At 39.3% G+C, this 21,870-nt stretch overlaps 2 long non-coding RNA genes across 3 annotated transcripts in view; one reads left to right on the forward strand and one right to left on the reverse strand.

Annotated features, from left to right (window-relative positions):
- The window catches only part of LOC113994018, a 41,135-nt gene that overhangs the window by 13,252 nt on the left and 6,013 nt on the right, over window positions 1–21,870 (forward strand). Inside the window, exon 2 of one of the 2 annotated variants that reach the window (XR_005565403.1) lies at window positions 18,254–20,310. This is a non-coding gene — a long non-coding RNA (uncharacterized LOC113994018). Of the gene's footprint in view, window positions 1–2,591; window positions 20,311–21,870 lie in introns of those variants that run through there. The other variant, XR_005565402.1, reaches the window with a different exon arrangement.
- Window positions 1–21,870, reverse strand: part of LOC113994007 — a 32,411-nt gene that overhangs the window by 4,909 nt on the left and 5,632 nt on the right. Inside the window, exons 3-6 of the long non-coding RNA XR_005565404.1 lie at window positions 19,620–19,784; window positions 8,603–8,903; window positions 2,854–2,935; window positions 2,283–2,363 (exon numbers count right to left, since the gene is read on the reverse strand). This is a non-coding gene — a long non-coding RNA (uncharacterized LOC113994007). The remainder of the gene's footprint in view (window positions 1–2,282; window positions 2,364–2,853; window positions 2,936–8,602; window positions 8,904–19,619; window positions 19,785–21,870) is intronic.

Here is a 21,870-nt window from a genome sequence, read left to right on the forward strand (position 1 = left end):
AAATGGCCATGTTGCTCAGTCTCTCCAGTAGGGAGGTCTATTTAGCAGCAAACCAAAATGTGGAATCAATACCCTGAGAATAATCTGCCCACTTGTCCTTATGAAATATTTGTATTTTTCCATGCAAGTTCTGACAGACCAAATGACTTTTCCAATATGTAAGGGTTTAGTGCCTTGTATGGAAATGCATCAACTACACAATTGCCAGCACATCTGAGAGGATCTCTCAAGGTCACTGGTGAATTGACTGAAGAGCTTCAATAAAAGTCCTACAGATACAGAACACTCACCTGAATGGTTACAAACTGCCTGTGAGCTACTACAATTTGTAGGTGAGGGTAGTCTGGGTAGGACACGGAGCTTTCCTCTCCTGAGCTTGCTGCACACAGCTTCTGTTACATGAGACAGAAATGGAACACCTCTCTGCTGTATGCATACCTTCCCTAGGGAAGGGGCACCGATGCCAGCTTCCTTTTTCACTAGTTTTTACCTGCTGCATGGTTTGCAGCCCAGTGCAGTACAGGACAGCAGCCACTCCTCAGTCTGTCCCTTGGGCAGAGAGCAGGTGCAGGGGAGCACCTCTGCATTCTGTCCCCCAGGTATCCCTCTCTGGTTTTAACTGTACCATGAGACCATTTTTTCCTTTGAAAAGTGAATACAATAACATTGTTATTAATAATTTTAATAATAATGGTGATTTAAGAGGACTTAAAAGTTATTCACAATTACTTTCTTTTCTTGGCTCCTTTAATATAGTCACAAGAATACAGTAATCTCCACATGTCTCTTCTGATCTGGAATATATCTGTTCTCATCCTGGCTTTCAAAAGGGAAGCCCTCAGCAAAGGGTCTGAGGTTACATTTTCATTTTTAGCTTGGTTTCCTAAGGAAATGAGGGTCATGCCATTACTGTCTGTCTGTCTGTTCTTATTTTTCTGTCATATTGCCTTACAGGAACCTTTGAGCCTGTCAGTCAACCTCAGTCAGAGTAAAAAAATCTTTGTAAGTCTCAAGAATAAATACATGCCTGTAAGACTTCATGGACACTTTTTGGTTGGGGAGCAGAAGGACACACAAATTAGAGCTTTTGCTGAGCAAAGGTGAGGGAAACACAGCCAGTGCCATCTGCTTGGCAGCAGCTGATGGACAAACCAAGACTAGCCACTCAGCAGCATGAGGATAAATTTGGACAAGCCAGAGCAGAGACAGCTTCTTGGCTGGCAAGGGTGCAACAGTGACCCAGCTGCTCCCATGAGTGGGAGGCTCCCAGGAGTGCAGGGCACCTCTCCCTCCCAGGCACATCTCTACTTCTGCGCTTCACAGCTGCAATTACAAGTCTGTCATCAAATTCTGCCTTCCCTGCCAAAATAGTCAGGATGTTTTGCAGATTACACACAGCAATACCATTCCTGTTCTAGAGAGATTACAATTTAGGGATATAATTTATGTTCAGTCCTAAAACCTACTAGCTGTCTAAATTTTTAGTTACAAACTGGAATATAACCTCACTGTATCAAAAACATCCAGCTGTTCTCAGATAGGGTCTGATCCTTTATTTAGTGTAGCTGAAGTAAAGCTTTCCCTGAGTTTAGTGATGCAGGACCAAACTTGGGCTGTGCTGCCTTGTATTTGATTAGCAGCACTTGACAGGATAATGTAAGTGCATTGGTTGTATATAGTTCATACACAGCAGCACTGTGTGGCAGGCAAAAGTAGTGAGAGAAATCCCCACAAAAATAATTAAAAAAATGAACAACCAATGACAGCTAAGAAAAAAAAGCACCATGGAAATCCTACAAAATCAATAGATTATGAAGGGTACTCTGAGGCTTCCACTGCTATAATCTCAAGGCTTTATTATCAAATATCAAAAAATCATTACTGCAATATCAAAACATTCATAATAACAATATAAAAACTCCACTCAATCTGTTCCTGCAGGGATCTGATCTAAAATCCACAAGAAAAAAATATAGTTGCTGTGAAAATGGCAGCTAGCCAGTTCAATCAGTCTGCCAACCTGGTTCTATAATTGTACACTAGCCACTGCACCTTGGTGCCACCACTGTAGATAACTTCAAAAGAAGTGCTCAGGCAAACAAATCGTAACTAAATCAGACAAAATATGAAATCTTTCAAAAAAAAGCTCATAACTGCTGTTATCAGGTGAGCTATTTGTGGCTTCATGTCTTCTTATCCATAGAGTAACAGATTCCCTATCGTTTAGAAATTATAACTTAAACACCCTGCCTTGCATCCTCCTGCAAAAGACCAGTTCTTACCAGCTTTAATGTTCTCCAGATTGCCTTATTTCAAAAGCAAGAGTCACTCCAGATTGCATGGGAAACCTTCATCTTTGCTGCCTGTGGGAATGAAGTTTTAAGAATAACAGGTTTCTACATGGAAGAGTTCTTTTGTTTGAGAGTAATTCCGTACCTTTACTGAGTACTTATGCATAGTATTTTCAAAACTCCTTTTGGAACCTACATACAAATAGAGCCTGCAGTTCATAATGGCAGTATTTGGCGGGGGGTGCTGGGGGTGGGCAGGGAGTGTGGGGGTGAATGTCATTCTACATTTTCTGGTATTACAAAAAAAGAAAAGAAAGCTTTCTGGTCCAGTTTGTCCAGAGTGATCTGCTTCATTCTTCACACTTGAAACCCCAAGGCTGACCTGAGATTTATAACCCTACTCAGCTCTTTACTGTGCACCTTTATTTTTAACAGATTTATGGAAGTCTCCTGTATTTGGGGACAAATCATAAATACATGCTAATAACAGATGTCTGTCTTTTCTTAAGCTTAAAATAAGTAAAGCTCACTGTAATTCCATTATAAGTTGTAAAATTCATACCTTCTTTTTTGTTTGGCTTTCCTCTTGACTGTGTGGGTAGCAGATGGCCCTTCTGAATCCCAGAAAATGCACAGTTAGCTGACTAGACCAAAACAAGAAGGTTTAAAAATTGAGGGATGTACACAGGAATGACAGGGTTAAAGCAGGATGCTTTCGGTTGGTCATGTGAGCTTACTCTGTGATTTTACATTGTGGGAAAAGATCTGTGGGAAAAGTACCCAGGCCCCTCTCCCCCCTCCCCCAAAAACCTGAGATCTTTGTAGGTGAGGAATATCAAATCACAGTGGTATGTAAGCAGTGCAGACCTGGCTTGTATGTGTTATATACTGCCTACATGTCCTTGGCTTTTCTTCCGCTACAGGCAGACTGTCTGAAGTCACCCTCCAGCCTTTCAGCTCATAATCTACTTCCTGACAATAACTAGCAAAAGACTAACATTGCACTTGGCTCTGCAGTAGACTCCAAACAGCCCAGAGGCACGGCAGGGTCAGCCTGCTGTGAGGCTGTTTGTTTATCTTGGTTGACATTTTCCTTTGTGGAGAATCTGTTCCTTGTTATTCAGTACGTACAGCCCTGCACATATCCTGTTTGACTGTCTTGGGATAAAAGTGGGTATTTTCCCGTGTCAATAAATGTTGTGGTGTGAAGCTGTGAGCTGGACTCTGAGAGAACCACCCCCTGCTGAGTATCTCACTTTTGTATTGAGTTTTCTTTGTTAATCAAGTGCAAAATAAGAAGGCTTTCTGTCTAGCAAAAACCCATCATTAATTTTTCATGTGAGCACTAAAGTCTCGAGCACAATTCTTGTGTGGCTTCAAAGAAAAAGAAATAATAAAACCAAAGAGCTACATTTTCCTTTTCCTCATCTTAGTTATTTGATATTTTAAGAAAACTTTTTAATGCAGAATTACAGTTCTCTCAGCTTCACAGTGACACATTCATTCTGAAAACTACATTTGACCTTCAACTTTGTCCTTCATTAGCAGGATTACACCTAAACACTCCTTCATTTTACTGCAAATGAGACAGATGCAATGCATATTCTGTTCGGCCCCAGCATTAGGATTATCCCAAGAGTGGCATTTATGTTCTTGTAGTTCCTTGGTATAAATAAATATCAAAGTAGGAAGACCAATCTGTACTCCACCAGGAATAATAAACTAAAATAATATGGCACTGATTCTGTTTGGGTTGTCTAAATGTGTTTTTATGATTGTATATGTTTATGGCTTTCTCACACAGCCACCATGAATTCCAGGCAATTAAAAAGGACATGAGTTCTGAAGCATTTTAAAAGGGGCTTTGCTTTCCAAATGGTGTGTATTAAAAGTAGAATATATTTTTTTGACAGAACTACTGCAAAGTCAACAGTCACACATTTGCCCTGCTCCAAATTTCTTCCCCTTCTCCCACCTGAAATAACTAATTAGAATATTTCTGTAAGTTGAGAAGAAAGGCAGGGAAAGATTCCTTTTATGTTTGCACATGTATTAGATGCATTGCTAACTTAAGTCTCAGCCTGCAGGCCCCAGGTTTGAAAGTAGCTCAGAGGGAGAATGTAGCAGGTCTTGTATAAGGTGCATCAACCCGCTGTACCATCTGCTTTTCCAGGGTGAACCAGTCCAGTGTCACCACTCCCATGATGGAGAACAGTCCTGCTGAACACTGCCTTGTGTCCACCCCTGCTTGACTGAGAGGCACAGATTTTTCAGTTGTAGGTGTAGAGAAGAACAGTATTTAATTGGATAAATGAGTAACTCTGCTCTAACCTACCTTGAACTGCTCGGTCTGTGTGGTGTCATGAGTTATCCAACAAAGAAGTAAAAATACAAGTAGTGAAGAAACAGTACTTTTGATCAGACCGTTAAATATTTTTTGCTTGCTTCTGCTATTTACATCAATTCAAATAGAGTGTAAAGGGCCAAGAGAAGAAAAATGTCCTTAAAAATTTTCCAATTATGAACTAAGTCCAGGTTCAAGTGGTTATGTTCAAGAAATACTTTGGAAGACTAGGGTAAACTGGATTTGATAGGTACCTCAAACAGGTACACTTTTAAAGGTATAAATGCATTGTTCCTCCCTCAGGTCAAACAATCCCTAACCACATGACTTTATACATGAAAGAAGGTGAATAAATGGAAGAGAGAGAGAGATAAAGCTCAATATTTTGCTGCTCCACAAAGTCTCCCACAGCTGTCAGTGGAACAACTTAAGGACTTAGGCGTTAACAGCATAATGTTTCAAAATTTAGCCAGATTTATCATGAAAGGAGAGTTTATTGAAGTGTATGGCTACAGCAGTCACTCACCTGTTCATAACACATCTGGAACAAGCACCTGAAATCTCTGCAAGGGCTGGAAACATGGCATAGTAGTTTCATAGATGGCACAACCTTTAATACACAATGGATGTGGGCAAACATACATAAAAATTCTGGGCCAAGAGTCCTGAAACTCTTTCAGAGTTCACAAGTAGTCATATTTTGTGAGAAAATCACTAAGGATTTCTGCTAGTTTGGTCATAAGGTGTTGCCTCTTCTGCATTGTTCACTGTACCTTTGGTCCATCCACCTGTTACATAAGTATTTTACTGGGTGCACAGTCCTAAAGGGAATTGTTAGCCCATTGTGCTTAGGTGCAGAATGTCAGCTGTTTAGTAGAAATGTATTATCCTGTCATTATTAAACATTTATTTTTTGTAGCACCAAGAAACCAATCCTATCAGGTTTCCTCTGTAAATTTTCAGTGAATGATAGTCCCTGACAAGCTGACATGAGTGTGAAAGAGCAGGAATTGACACAAGCTTCTGGTGTTTCCAGAGGAAGGGTGTAAATCCTGCCCAGGGGACTCTTGTTTAGCAATAACATCCCTTATGGAGATAAAACAGGCGCTCCTGAGGCAACCTCTGGCAGCAGCAGGGCAAAGAAGAAAACCCTGATGAGCCAGAAGTGTTTCCAAAGGCAAGAAAAAGCAGTCCCATCCCTCTGGGGAGGTTAGGAGGCAGGAAAAGAAAATAAGCAGAATGGGGGAAGTCCAACTTATTATTTGAAAATTATAGCCCAATTTTCACACGTTTAATCAAAGCAAGCTCTGAGCCAGCAAAATTACCCATCATTAGTGGACACAGCCAAGGTGGCTGTTCAGTACCAGCTGCAGCAGCAGAACCAGCACTGCCCTGGGTAAGAGCTGCACTGCAGGAGCCCAGCTCTCCTCCTGGACTGGCTGGAAAGTCTCTGGCTTGTCTATTACAGCAGGAAATGTTTTTAAATCTGAACAATGCAGGAGATCTGAGGACAGGCAGCACAGATAATGAAAAGAAAAAAGAACTATTACTTGCAAATGATTGTTGCTTTGTCACTTTTCCTTAATTTCCTCAGTAACTGGTAGAAACCGTTCCTTAGAAAATATTTAGGAAATAACATCCATAACACTATTTCCCTGTCTCCCTTAGCTATTGTTTCCATCCTTTTACTTTCGATGACAGGTGAGTTTCAATTGTAGTCCTTTTTATGAATACTCACTGTATAAATTATGCAGAATAAAGTCTCTAATTTCACAGTAAATTTCAAAGATTCTTTTCTTGTTGTGGTGTGTAACAACTGCATAATGTTTTTATTTAGTTCTTCAAAGGCTTTATGATCAAAATTTTTGTTTTAAATAATGCCCATAAAATCCCTACATTCACTTATGAAAGCAGAAGATGAAAGAATTAAATAGCAAGGTTTAATCTTCATTTGATTTGTTAGACTCAGGTAAATAATACTGATGTCCACACTGTAATTTGAAAGGAAGAATGTTTTATGGTTTTTTTACTTAAGTATGGTCCATGGCTAAAACCAACTGACCATGAGTCAGACCTTCACCTGGTGCAAAGTATTCTTGAAGTTAATGCAGAAAAAGCAATGTACATCAACAATGAAATAAGGTATTATCAAGGCTCTGATTCTGAAAAAAAACCCCTTTGTTGATCCACACTGAAATTAGGGAGCTGCATCTAGGGGGCAAGGATTCAGCTGTTTGGATTTTAAGGCTCAGAGCTCAAGGTTGGGAAGTAATTTCCTGCATTGACATTTTCATTTTTGAGCTTTCTGATCTGTTTCTCTTGAATACAATAAAGAAAACTTTCCTCGTTCCACAAAAGATTTTTGACTGTCAAACTTCTTGTCAGACGTTGGTATGGAAGAGGTCTCTCAAAGCCACCAGCTCTAATAGTAAATATTTCCCTCCAGTATGTAGAAGACCAGAGTCCAATGGATACTTATTTATGTAACATGAACCAGTTTGATCAGGAGCAGTTGAACAAGGCCCTGGAAAAATCCACTGCTTGATGGCTGGTAAATTAGTAAGGATGCAAAAGGTATACATTTGTGTGCCTGGTTAAATCCAGCATAGAGATCTGAACAGCAGGTTCCTGTGTTTCTTGCATGAGCTCCCTGACTCTGTGCTGCTCATCACACCAGTGCAGGCAAAGGCTTTGTACAATCAGTATTTTAGCTCCTACAGGACAGCTTTGGCTTTGAAATTTGGTGCCTTACAAGGACATGCCATTTATTGGAATATACCTAGTTGTCCTGAATTGCAAGTTCTACTATTAAAGCCCAAAAAATTAAGATGGTACCAAAACAGAGAAATATCAAATTATCCTGAAAATCATGCATAGCTTCCTTTTGTGCTGAATGACAATTAAACTGCTGAAGGTCAGCCACAGCCTTACAGCTCTTAGGTTTGGATTGCTGTGCGTCACAAGCCTTTTCACGAGCACCTGACAAATCTCTCTCATTAATAACAAATGACAATCTCACTGGTGCTACAATGCATGTTACATTTAATCAATTTGCTATTTGTATTCATTATGTACATCTCCTATTTTGAGTCATGAAAAATTGAGAAGTAATTACAACGCGGAAGAGCATCACGGATAACAAATGAGATAAGATGAGAAAAAGTACTAATAATTGGTCAGTTGTTCTTGTCAGTACATTTAAAGTAATTAAGGCAGGAAATGAGATAAGACAACTGTATGCCTTTGAAGTGAAACAGAGCATCAGGATAACCACTGGTATGGTACACTGATTATGAGAAAAATTCAATCATCTAAACATGTATGGTAGTGAGACAGGCTTTAGAGAGTTGTTTAACTACAGCTATTACTTAAAGAAGCCAAAGTAACTTCCCTGAGTGAAATCTAATTGTAGTGCCTGGTAGCCTGATCCTGCTACAAGTCTGCCTGTCAACATCTCCATTATAGCCCCTACTGCCAGGGGCTGCTAACTCATCTTTTTTACATTTCAACAGCCTCAAAGAAGGCAAATAAATTAGTGACTCAGATGTCTATTTCTGTACTAAAAATAGGAAGACACATTAAACTTTTTAATCAAGAGAATACCAAGATGATGACAACTTTTAGGATTTCAATTGCATTTTCTTCTGAACCCCAGGATTACCTTAAAAAACGGAAAGGGAAGAAACCGTGTCTCTGACACGGAGACAGGCTGATGCAATTTTGCACCTTGGTAAGATTTTGAAAAGTGGAATAGCCACACTATCTGCTTTTGAAAAGTGGAATAGCCACACTATCTGCTTTTAATGAACAACTGCTGAGTACTTCTACCTGTTAGTTCATAGGGCTTTTACCAAACTCAGTAGTCCACATTCCCTGTTGCTGTGATAGACAAACACAAAAGAATGCAGGTCCACCTTAAGAGACAATGCACCTAATTGAATCTTGAACAGAGCTTTGAGGAACTTACATGTCTACAGCAGATGCAGCAGTCCCAGGAAGTTCTCTGTCCAGCCATTTCCTCTGGGCCCCAGAGATCCATAACTCTCTCCATGTGCCAACCAGGATCAAACTGAGCAGAATGCTCACATCTGGACCCAACCAGTGCAAGCAGGAAGCACCCAGGCTAGTCCGAGTAAGCACCCTGGATTTGGCTTCTTAAAAATGCTATTGTGAACCCCACTTCAAATTAAAATCTCTAACACCTAAGACAGTACTCAGAAGAGTCTACTGGTCACAGGTAGTATTCTGTGTCTGTATGGTAGATCTTCCTGAAAAAAAAAAAAGGCAATTAAAATTAACACATTAAATTCTTAATAACTACTTTTTGTGCTTCAGAATTAAAATTCATTCTTATAATCATGCTTTAGGAGAGGTAGTGGCCAGAGGATCCTGCTATGCAGAGTCACAAGTATAAACTTCATGCCATTTATGCTTAAAAGGGTATGTTTAAGGTTGGATTCAAACAGAAAACAGAGTAAAGACACAAGAACAGAAAAAAACATGGCTGACAATCACTTTCTTGAGAAAGAGAACCACAGTGACAAGGGAAGGCAAAAGTGCTGAGGAAGGTGATGACTGAATTGCTGTGACATCTGGAAAGTAGAGTTTGGTCATAAAAAACGGCCCAGCATTAGCAATTATAGTAGCTTTTCTTTGACATTGCCCCTGAAGTTTAGAGGGAATATCATTGATTTCATAATGAAAGCTATTCATTTTGTAAAGGTTTATTGTAAAGTGTCATGAGGAAAGGCATCCTCAAGACAGTAAGGAATATAACGAAAAACCTGTAAAAAAGGTGTAAAGAATTCTAAATCACTGCATTGCCTAGATATTAATGTAAGTAGGTACTAAATGCACTGGCTGATTAATGCTTCATTCCCCTTAAGGAAAGAGAATTAATAAAACAATATTTAAAGAAATGCAGGAGTGAATAAAACCAGCACTAGCAGCACAGTGATTACATGGGAAACAAGACTCAGTAAGGCTAATGTGCTTTCTCAGGTAGGATTTGGTGTAGAAATTGACAGCTAAAGCTATTCAAAGAGGCAACACGAAGCCTTCATTAACTTCAAGTAAAACATTTTTTAATCACCTAAGTCCCTTACCAGCTCTCTGTGTGTCTATTCCCCATCAGCAGTGGGGCGCAAAAGTTCTCGGCTTAAGCCATTCTGGAAAAAGAGTTTCAGCTTATCAGGGAGCTTTTTTAAGCTGCCTGTTCAAAAGGATTACAACTGTTTATTTGTCACCAACCTGCAGTCAACAGAAATGATAGGTTTTTGTGAAATCATAGAAGTATAAGCTTTTTGAAGAACAGACTATACATGTATGTCTACTCTGAAGACCCTCTCTGAAGGAGAACAAGGATGTCTGTGTGCTGGATACAGGGCTTTGTAAATAAGGCTCCAGACAGTTCATTGGTATAAACAAAGGAGTAAAGGCAAAGCTAAAAAAAGCAAGTGATATTCAGGACAGGATTTTCTAGACTGGTGTGAACTTCAAATGGAAATAGAAGAGTTTCTGCCAGGCCAACAAGACCTCAATCCCTGCTCAGTGTCTCAAACTGCTGCATTGGTGCAGAGCCTCCTGCAGCTCTCTGCAGGCACAGCAGTCCCACAGCTTGTAGGGCTGGGGCTGGAGTAGGTATATTTTATATGCAAACACACAACAGATATTTCAGGTATTACAAATATTAGGTGATGTAATTATGTAACTTAGGACCATGCATCCAGGCTCCTAGATTTATTAATATGTTGTAGGTCTTGTGTTTATTTAGAAGGAAATTTATATATCAAGCACTCTGAGTAGTGGTATGTACTCAACTGCTATTGACTCACAGCTGGTTGGAAGTAATTATATGATTTCTCAATGAGCATCAGAAGTCAGCCATAAAGTTCAATTATTTTGACATAAGAGATCAATACCAGGAATCTGAAGCAATTATAGGCCCATGATTCAGAAACTACTTGGCTAAAAATGATCATGTGTTGAATCAGTCCCTGACTACAGCTACAAGTTCAATTGGCAGTGTGGTTCTTCACATCAAAGCACATGTAATCAGTGGTTTATGCTACTAACATAAGCTGTTATTATTTTGCATTTCCAGAGCACACCCTGCACCATGGACAGCATCCTGGACTGAACGCGTCCTTTCCCAGAGTAATTCTGAATGTAATATTGAAATCTGTCATCATTCATATCTGTGAAAAGCACAAGAGATAACAGTGTACATTCACTTCTTTTAAATCAGCATCAACGTGTTGTCTCTCACATTAAATATTAATCAAACTTCTGAGTCAACAAATTTCATCACTGAAGCAAACAGAAGGCAGTACTAGGATGCCTACTGTCAGGGCCAGTCCTGAGCAACTGTGCTGGATGCTCTTCCAGAGCACTCCTGCTGCCCTTTCCCTCCCGGAAAGTGGACTGGCAGCAAGCACTGCTGTCACAGCTCAGCTGAGTGGCCAAGTCATTTCCATGTGCTTCCCAGCTCCACACCACGCTGCCTCCTGCCACTATCCCACAGTGACACTGCAAACACCTAAAAGTGTCAATAGTACAGAGGTACCATATCTCTATAATGATTGCCTTGCTCCTGGTGTCTTCTCCCACTTCCTTTGCTGGAATCAGCAGACAGCTGGCACTAAACACCAGGGGTTTTTCCTGGGTATGATAATGATTTGACATAAAAGATAATGTTAGACACAGTTAGGTACAGATGTGACTTTGGCAATTCCCTTCCTTTCCCATTTCCTTCTGCTGTCTTTAAAACAAGTCTACAGCAAGCAAAAATGAGCAATGAATGTTGCTGCTCTCTGTTTTGATTTATTTACTAAGTGGTGCTACATCCAAACAGACATTCACTGCAGTTTCATCTGAATGGACCCAAACAGGGTCCACCCTTAGGAAACAGAGATATTTCCACTTCTTCATTCCAAGAATGTGGAGAACAGTTCTGAAGTATAACACGTTATCTTACAATGCAAAAGAAGTAAAGATACGTGTAATTTAGGCTCCAATATTTGTGCTTAGGGTCACAGCCCAGGCTGTTCAGAAATATATTAAATAGAAGATATCATGTTGGAAAATTTGACCAACCATAGGGCTATGCTCAAAATGCATTGCCAACAAACCCCCCCACACCAAACACAAGAAGGATTTATTTTAGTAGGTTCAATAGTTCAGATATTGTTCACCTTAGTGATGAACATGTATTGTGTCCTTGTGAAGACAATTAAGAATTTTTCTGTGTCCTTCTACTGGCGACAGTAATAAGAGACCACGGCTTCAAAAAAAACAAGACAAAATACTTTCCCTTCTTACTTTCTGTCCTAATTCAAAAGTCATTTTTATTTTAAATGGTTTAACCAATACCAGAATAGCTTAAACACAGGAAAAAAATGTAATGGTGTTATTTATATTTTTCCCTTACCAACAGTCAAAATCCTCACATTTTATTTGCAAAACTATAAATTTTGGTGAGCTTTTCCCACCAAAAATAACTCCTGAAAAGCAAGACAATCTCATATCACTGAAAAATGTTAAAGAGTACCCTTCAAGTTTCCTGGACAGCTGACCATCAAGAAACCAGAGCTTTCTTTGGAAGCAACCAGAAAGACTGTGTGTAGACAAACACCTGAGCAGCATAGCCTGTAAGAAAAATATCTTAAGTCTTTTAAACATTGCATGTAAAACTGTTTTGTATCCTAAAGAGCTATAAAGGAAATTACTGATTTTACACTAGTATCATCACAATATCAGTGTGGTCTTAATCAGTCATCATAATAGCACGTCTCGTTTGCAAGTGTGGGTTCATTAACAGGACAGAAATATCCCAGCTTGTTCAGACCATTCAAACTGTGCCTTAAACCAACATGGTTATGTGCTGGTTGTGCTATAGGGACATCTCAGATTAGAGCTTGGCACTGTTATTTTCCCAAAGGCTGCTGCTGTGAGTACACAGGCTACTACCCATGTGTAAGTGCAAGGTGATAGAAACAGCTCCTTGTTTCTTTTGAGCACTCCTGAGAGCAATCCTGCTTGGAAACTCCCAGGCTCGTTAAGGCTAAAACATGCCAGGAATCCAAGGCCAGCCAGCTCCTCAAAGGAATCTCAGGCTTGGCATTATGTGTGTCCTTTGTCCAGGGACAGAACATTTGTGTCTTGAAACTGGAGCAACCAGCGTAACTCGACAGCCAAACCAGGTCTCGCTGCCTGGACTTCTTCCTGGCGCCTCTGCCACCTGTTTCCACGCCAAGGCTCATCTGCTCCCTGCATGAGGCATTCCAAAACCAAACTCCTTTCTGGCCTTTCCCCAGTGAGCCACTCACTCCTAAGCTGTCCCTGATCACTGGGGCACAAATAAGGCAGCAGAAATGAGACTCGGACCACCTCTGTTAAAAGGAGGCAACATCTCCTGCCACTTGACACTAGCATACAGGTTTAGTGCTATCCTGTGTTTTCTGCCATGTTTTTTACTGATTTATAAATATTCATATGTGTATTTTATTTGTGGTGGGGTTTTTTTTGCCAATTTGTAAAATTTGAGGTGAAATTATTTTACTTTTTCCTTCCTTGGGATCTGTGGAAGGCATCTGTGCCATTCTGCTTGTGTAAGTGCTGACAAATCCATCCCTTGAGAGACAACTAATTAGTCACAGGGAAGTTTAAGTCTTGTTCCTTAAAGAAGGAGGTAATGTCATGGTGGCAAAACCTGTCACCTTTGCCTGACCAACCTGAAGGGAGAAAGACTGTTATTGCACAGTCCAATCCATTTGTGTGACAGGGAAAATGAAACTGTATTGTCTAGGGTAGAAAACGTAATAATCTAAAAATATTCAAAGAGAAATCATCTCCAAGCAGTGCTAACATTTTCAGAGGCAGCTCTCTCTTCCAGTGCCACAAACGAAACAGATTATCAGCAACTAAGTGATGGGCAGTTATTTAATGAGTTAATCTCATTAGGATATTTGAACTCTCAGAAGAGACTCAACTCATTAGATACATGAGAGCTTTGAAATAAGCCTTTCAAAAGGACTATTAGAATATGTTAAAATGTGGTTAATACACTGTAGACTTAACCAGGCTGTCTGGCAGGAGGAAGAGCAAGAGGTCAATGCCATAAGCCCCACAGTCATGGCAGCCAACAGGCCCCAGTCACCCCTAGAGTCCATCAAGTAACATCACTAACAATTTGGATTCTTGTTTCTAAGGTTAACTTTGCCATTCTGTACAATTTCACCTTGCTTTCCAATTTTGAAAGCTATGCTTTTACCGGATTTGGATAGTCAAATCTGGACTAGTCTTATTTTGTATATAAAACAAACAAAAAAAACCCCAAAACAAAACCCCCCAACTGTAATAATAGCTTTAAGTTACTTCACCTCACATTCTCCATAGTGATGGAATCCCCTCTAATTCTCTCTCTTTTTTTTAACTAGAACATAATTCAAAAAAATGCAGACTGTGATTAACTACATTAAGAACAACAGCAGTCTCATCTAGAAAAACATTTTGTCATTACTTCGATTTCAGTGGGATACCACAGCTTACACAATTGCACCTTTGGAACTTACATTCTATAACTGGTTTCTGCTCTTTATATTTACTTATATTAGCTTCAATAAAATAATTCACATTACTAAAGTGAATAGTATTTGACCCTATAACATTAAATGAAAGGCATTAATTGCAGAACCTAGAGAATATCTTCCAGCAATAATTAAAACTCAGGAATAAATTTTTCCATCATCATATATCACATTGAAGTGTGGATACCTAATGCCTGATTATTCAGATGTGCTCTACAAAACAGTCGAGAAATGTCCACCACATAATTGCTAATGCTAATTGATTTAGTCTATGGTTTTAAAAGCAGCGATATGAAAGGTTCCAATTGTTTACAGTGTTGTAAAATGTGACTTAAGTAAGGCATTTTCAGGAGTTTGGGGAACATTATTAAAGTTCATTTCCATTGTGCAGCTGCAGGAGTTGGAATTATGGAAGTGAAGAAGCTGTAAAATCGAAAAGGTCAGTAATGACATTCATCTATTCCAGCTGTCAAATCAAGGGAATGTTAACAAAACTAGTCTCTGGTAGAAAAGCTAATTGTCTACTTGTGTTTTGGCTGCCCCAATACACATACTCTACTGTGCCTAAACCATAGGAAAGACCACACTGGAACAGTATATCATTTTTTGAACAGGCTTCTTGTAAACAAATAAACCTAATTTCCCTGAATTAGCAAGCTGTAATGATTCCGTAACATAAATCGGTCTACAAAGCAGCCAAAAGTTTCAAGTTTAAAGAAGACAGTAGGTGAGTAAAGTTCACTTGTAATCCTGGAAGCTTTCAGAGTGCTGAGAGTACAGGGCAAATTTTAAATTTTACACTGATGCAGTCCTGCAAGCAGCATTTCAAAAGTGTCTCCTGCCAAGGCATGTTTTATTACAACAACATATAGGAAAGTTTCTTTCACAGACCAAATCTTTTATAGATGACCTGGATTTAATGATCCCACAGTGTGAGGGACCTTGTCTTCAACAGCCCGTTCCCATGGGGTGAGACAGTGCAAATGTAAGACACCTAAACACAAATCATCAGTGGAGACTGAGTCTAAGACCTTTGTTATGGAATGACAGGCTCCTGCCACATGCAGAAAGAGCCCTCATCAAGAAACAGTGAGAGACATGCTTTTTATGATGCACCAAATCCTGTCCTATGCAGAGAATGACATCCCTCAGCAACTGAGGCCAAAGAAAAGGGCCCGAGACGTGTAGCATGCAACTCATTCAAGGGAATCCAGTGATTAACCTACACAGTTTTATTGCAAGCCCCCCTGGCTATTTTCTGTTGCTCTCTGGGTTTGTATTTTCACCCTATATGCTGCAGATGTTACCAGAGGTTTATGAGGACTGCTTGAACAACCCCACACAGCTGACACTCGGTGTGAAGACAGTATTCCCACAGTGCACATATACACCACCTCAGATTTTTATTTGTCCTGTGTTATGTAATAAAAATGTGACAGAAAAAAATCCAACTTAACCAATGACAACATAATAATGGGTCAATATGTGGGTTATTTTAAAAATCTTTCTGCTATCTCACTTGTTTCCTATGCAGAAGTGTTGCAAAAGCTAAAAATACCAGCAATTCATGAAATATTCAGGTGTACAGTTGCAATTCTTTAATAAATGGGAGTGACCTTCAAAACAGACATCTCAAAGATTAAGAGAACTTCTCAAAAGATGGCATTTGTCACTAATCAATGGCTTGAAGAACTTACACTTTTCCTAGCAATGAATACAAAAAAGACCTTTCAGGATTATACCACTTTAAAAGCAAATCATTCACAAAACCCCCACAAAAGAACATTAATGAGCTAACAAAACAGCAGAACAAAACATCACACAAGGCAATTGAAAAGATAAATCCCCTTCTGTCTATCAGTACCTACATCCATATCTGGATTGGTGGAAAGCCACTGACACATCCATCTGCTGTTTCCAGGGGCTGGACAATGCTTTTCACATTAAATACATGTCTTTTATTGTGATACTGTACATCAAAATACTTATAACATTTTACAAATGGATTTCCTCTTTCATAGACACACAAGTATCTTGGCTCTAACTGGGTCACTATATTGGAACAGGTGTAATCTCAGCAGAATACTGTAGGAAATCTGGGCTACATTAATGGCTGATCCAATTACAGCGGAAATCTCTAGAAAACCCAGATTTATTAAGAACCAGGAGATAATTACAATGTACTTCTAGGGATGACCAGATGGACAGGCCAGTCTCAAACTCTTTAAGGGCACTGGAGCTGAACAAGAGGTGCTTATGCCATTGCCTACGTAGTTGGAGAAATTCCCATTCTGAGGACATGGTGAAAAAGCTGGAGGCTCACTGCAGACCCCTGGGGGGACTCAATCCCAACACATCCTAGCCCAGGAAGTAGCATGGTTTACATGCTGCTGTGAGGACAGGGTGGCAGAGGAAAAGGTCTCCAGGAAAGAATGACAGCAGGAATCAAGAAACCCCAGGCAGTTTTTTGTCCAAGGAGACTATTTACACAAAAGAGCTCCTTATGACTTAATATCAGGTCCTCTTGACAAGCTGCATTTTCTCTCCTGAATAGGAAATAAATGCCACCTCCCAGATGCCCATCTGATCTGACACTTAGAAACACAACCATCTACCACAGGCTTGGACCAGAAAAAGAGAATGAAAAATACTTGAAAAATCCGAGTATAAATAGGTCTTTTTACCAATCCAAAGGCAAAACTTCATAGCAGCCTCTGTGATTTTGCCAGCATGCTTCATCAGAGGGACCTGCCCTTGTCTCTAGTAAAACTGCACCTGTGAGTTGTCCCATTAAGGTAATTTGGATCTAAGAAGATGTCTGACGTTAAGCATTTAGTTAGTTATGAACTTTGCTGAATCACGGTCTTTTTTTTTCATCTAAATATTTCCCTAAGAAGATACATTAAACAGTAGAACATAATGTTTCTAATTTATGGAACTTCCTGCCAGCTTCAAGCTAGTAAATATTTACATTTTAGCCACTGATAGCTAATGTGACCTTTCTGTTATACACTTTACACCTGTGCTATATTTTACTTTCAGTGTTAACATTCTCTCTAGTCCATCTTTCATTAACAAGCAGTATTTAAATATATGCAAATTTCATATTTTAGCTGATGTTTTAGGAACATTTTTAAGGTCACCCTGTTTGATCTATCACATAGACATAGCAAATTTATGCACCATATATCCTGTCTCTACTTGTTTTTTACCTACATCTGTCTTCTCTGATTGCATTTGAATGAGCTTATTTTTTATTTTAAATAAAAGATTTATGCCTTAGCTGTCATTTTGCCTTTATTTGAAAATTTAATTTTGTTTCTAGAAGTCTAGATTAACTTATTAGATTTAACTGTCCTTTGTGCATTACAGCAATAGAAGAAGTATATTTTCCCCTGTGGATAGAGTACATAAACAAAATGCTCTTGACTTAAAAATGAAGAATGTTATTACTCAGACCAGTACAATACAGTCCAGGATACAAAAACTGGTGTTGTCATTTTTAATAATAATAGTGAAAAATGGGAATTGACTAATAAATATGACAACTCACAAATCCAGCAGCCTCCAAAACCTGGGAAGTGCTTTGCAGAAAAGGCATGCTCCCCCAAAAGTGTCCCCTACACTTAGGTTAGTGAATATCCTTTCATGACACAGCACCACTGGGACACACAACTTGATTCCTGATACTAATGGATTTATTTAAATGAGGCAGAAATGAGAAACTGCACCACTGTTTCCAGTTAGTCAGAGGGCTGTTTATTGATTCCATGTGGTATATCACATCTTCAGTGTGACACGTTCTTTAGCATCTCTCAGCAGTGCTACATTCATAATATTTTCTCTCAAGTCCTGGAATTGTAGGGCTTTCCTGAAGGGATAACCATCTCATTGCAATTGCTGCCTGTGGTCCTAGCAATGTCCCAAACAGCTGAGGTCTCTGGAGCAGGGGGGGCTGGTGCTTGGGGAAGGTTAATATTTTCAAACGTGTTCATACATTTTGACACTTTTTCCCCATTTTTCATTTCTAGAAGTACCTGGGCTTCTGACCACTTGTCTTATTTTCTCTTCACACTGTGACATCCACGTAGACCCAGACAGAATCTGGTTTTAATCAACCTCTGCAACTCCTATAAACACTCAAACCCTACAGCTTGTGATTCTGCACTTCAACAATATGCAATGGGAACAGAGAAAACAAAAAGCTGAAGGATAAGTATTTACCTATGTTAGTAAACCTTTAGTCACAAAGTGGCAAACCTTGTCCTGGCTCCCTTTGTTAAATACTGAACATCATGAAAACAGGTCTTTTGAGGAGAAAGGAGGAATTCCTTGTACAAAGAAGACAATGAAGGTACCTGATGGCTTTTATCATTCACAAAATATCAGCTAAGAGTTCAATGGCACACACGACTACAAGGTCCCCTACTCCCCCAGTTCAGGGCAACACAGCAGCTATTTAATATCAGCTATATTTATAAGCTATTTAATATAATGATGAAGAACAGCATGGCTACCCACTCTTAAGGAAAGTAGGACAGGGCAAAGCTGAACCTGTTGGCAGCCTTCAGTCTGTGCCACTATATGCATAAAGTGCTATCAAATCCAAGTAACTGCAGTAACTGGTCAATCTTGACATTGGCCCAGTAAAAGTTAAGTGAAAATACCACAAGACACATCTCCATGTACACAAAGCCATCAACACAAAAGTGGAGCCTTCCCAAGATTCTTGGAAAATCTTATCAGCTCAGAAACACTCTAAGATACATATTTTAGACACTATCGTTAATATGAGCCTCCTGCTGTCCTGTCCTGCTAAAGAATACGTGACCTCTGTGGCACAGAATGACCACACCAGTGGAGGTACTGGGCAGGTAACCACCCAGCAGGGAGGGCTTACACTTATCTGCTCTCCTGGTAGCAGGTTCCTCTGCTGAGGATCATGAGTAAAGCCATTTCAGCCTATTGCTTCTGCTCTGATAGCAAAAATTCATCAAGGATGTGTTACATTAAATCTTAAACGGCCTTTCAAAACATCATACAGGACAAAAATAAAAGGCTAATACCTGCAAGGAAGCAAACTGTGCAGTACACACTTAAAGGTTTCTTCATCATGCTTAAGAAGTAGAATATATTATCATGACAATTATTTGTTACAGATAGCACCTTCGAACACCAAATAAATTGTACAAACCACTGCACCAGCAGAGCTGAAAAGGCTGCTCCTCCTCCAAAGTGGTGTCGCTTTAATTTAACAAGTAATTAATGAATACATAAACCCCGGACAGAACTTTAATCTATCCCAGTGCCAAATAATTAATCATTCATTCCACGTTTAATCCTGCTCTGATAAATGTAATTAATATTTCACCATGACACTGCAGAATAGAACAGTACCTGGGAGCAGAGAAGCCTTCCATTTCTCCTTTGTTGTAACTCTGAAGTGGTAGCTGCTGTCTACAACTGACAGGTAATCCAGAATGCAGTGTTCCCCCGCAGTTGTAAATTAGGGTTTATGCATGGCATATATTGTGATTGTAATGAGCCTTTTCTTCCTCTGACCTATAATTAAAAAAACACAAAGCAACATCAACAAAACAAAGCACAACAACTATGAAAAATAAGTCACCTGAGCTTGGTCAACCATTTTTCTGACATGACAGCGTTTGGGAAACCAGAGCTTGCAGTAATGTTTTGGTCTATACAATGTCACTGACCATGTGCCAGGGATGTGGACAGAGAACAAAGCATGTGCAGATTGTCTGCTTCTGTCCACAGAGAGCAGTGCTGTGAGAAAAAGCAACTGGGTGAAGATTTAAGTCCTAATTTTACTGCAGCAAAACACTGGCATCTTTTTTGAAAGCTTAAAGTCTAATCAAGAAACGTGTTGATGTGTACAAAATTAAATTTCAGGAACTCCTCTGCTGATTTTTTTCAGGGTGACACATCTCAGGTATCCACATATTTCAGCAAAGAGTTTTGTGAGGAAGATTGTATAAGAAACAAATTGCTTCGGGATCCTGCTGCCCAATTACTCCGAAAAAGAGAGGCATCCCTTCAGAGTTGTCTCCTTGCTCAGCGTTCTCCAGTATGGCTACAAATTCTTCTCTCTAAACAAATGCTAACTATACTGTTATAATTTATTCTCATTCAAATGCAGAAAAAAACCCAAACCCCTTGATCAAGAATGCCAATCGTTCTGACAAGTTTTTACAAGAAATCCAGCTCGTGGCACAAAACCTTCCCAGAGTCACGTACTGATGCTCAGACAAAGGCAGCTGTAATATGTCCCCTTCCTAACATGCTATATCATGCTGCTATCCCAGCTATCATTAATCCAGTTCTCCATTATGTCCCAAATCAGTAAAGAGACAACTTTCAGGTGGGGGGCTCTGGCGAAGTAGGACTAAATAGTGCCACAGAGAACCAGGCAGTTTTAATTTTGGGACCTGTCAAGACCTATTTTATGTGCAAACTAATTTGCACACCTGATAACAGCTTATCTGAGGTGACTGATATTTTTAACATCTAGATGGCAATTCGAGGCAATTATGCTGGACAGCATTAACATAGTTACAGAGAACTTCAATTTAGGATCATGGTTTTATCACCTGATATTAATTTCAAAATACTTTGTTTTTCATTAGCTCTAAATACTTTTAAAATGCACGTAACTTCTTCCTACTTGAATAGAATCTACAGCTGTTAGGAACCTGAGTCATACCCCTTTTTCAGAACACTTCTCAATGCTAAAATGAGACCAAAGTACCTAGTAAATGCTAGTTTTGTAAGAAACAACTGACCTGATTAGGAGTAATGAGTCACTGAGGCAAGTGTCCTGCCTCAGCCAGCACCTGAAGCTTCAAAGGAATGCCCTGGCCCCACAATAAAACCTAAACCATAGGTTTTATTTTTTGTGTTTCCTGATTGAGACAACAGTTCTTTTGCACAGCAGACAACTTAAAAACTAATCTATGCCACATCTTTAACTTGTGCTTGCAGCAGTGGATGATATTTATACCCTTGTACCAATAGTCACATGGATTTGTTGGCCAGCTGCTGCACTGTCACCTCATTTCTGAATCCCACAAGGAAACCTTTTCCATATTCATGAACACTGCATTAATTTCTAAGATCCTGGAAACCCTCACTGAAGCTATGTGTTATAATCCAGTTGATTCTTTTTTTTTTTTTGCTTAGGATCAACAAAGCCTTAATTCACTGTAGAAACAGTGTCAAGTGATATTTCATATACACATGATATTATCTCTTTGCTATTACATGTGGATTTTATTTCTATTCATTCATTCTAATTATTTAAAATAAGGGGAAGATTAAATTGATAGACATGAATACCATTCTACATTAGATTTTACGAGATTGCATTATGAAGAGTAACTCTTGTAGGAGAAACATATTTCTACTTTATAAGAAAACCAATGTTAAATTGAAATGGTAGCTATCAGCCAAGGCTAGACCCTTTCATGCTAATATGACCTTCAATTAGTGAAGCACACATCTTGAGACCCAGCCATTTTATCAGACACACAGGATAGGATAAGGAAATGTTGGTATCCTTGAAAAATTCTACTTTGAGGTGACCTTCTACTTAGCCAAGCTCATTATGCAAAACAAAAATAATTGTGCA

This window comes from Pipra filicauda, unplaced genomic scaffold, assembly GCF_003945595.2.
Source record: "Pipra filicauda isolate LSUMZ 115617 unplaced genomic scaffold, ASM394559v2 scaffold46_size3722508_pilon, whole genome shotgun sequence".
Classification (NCBI taxonomy): Eukaryota; Metazoa; Chordata; class Aves; order Passeriformes; family Pipridae; genus Pipra; species Pipra filicauda.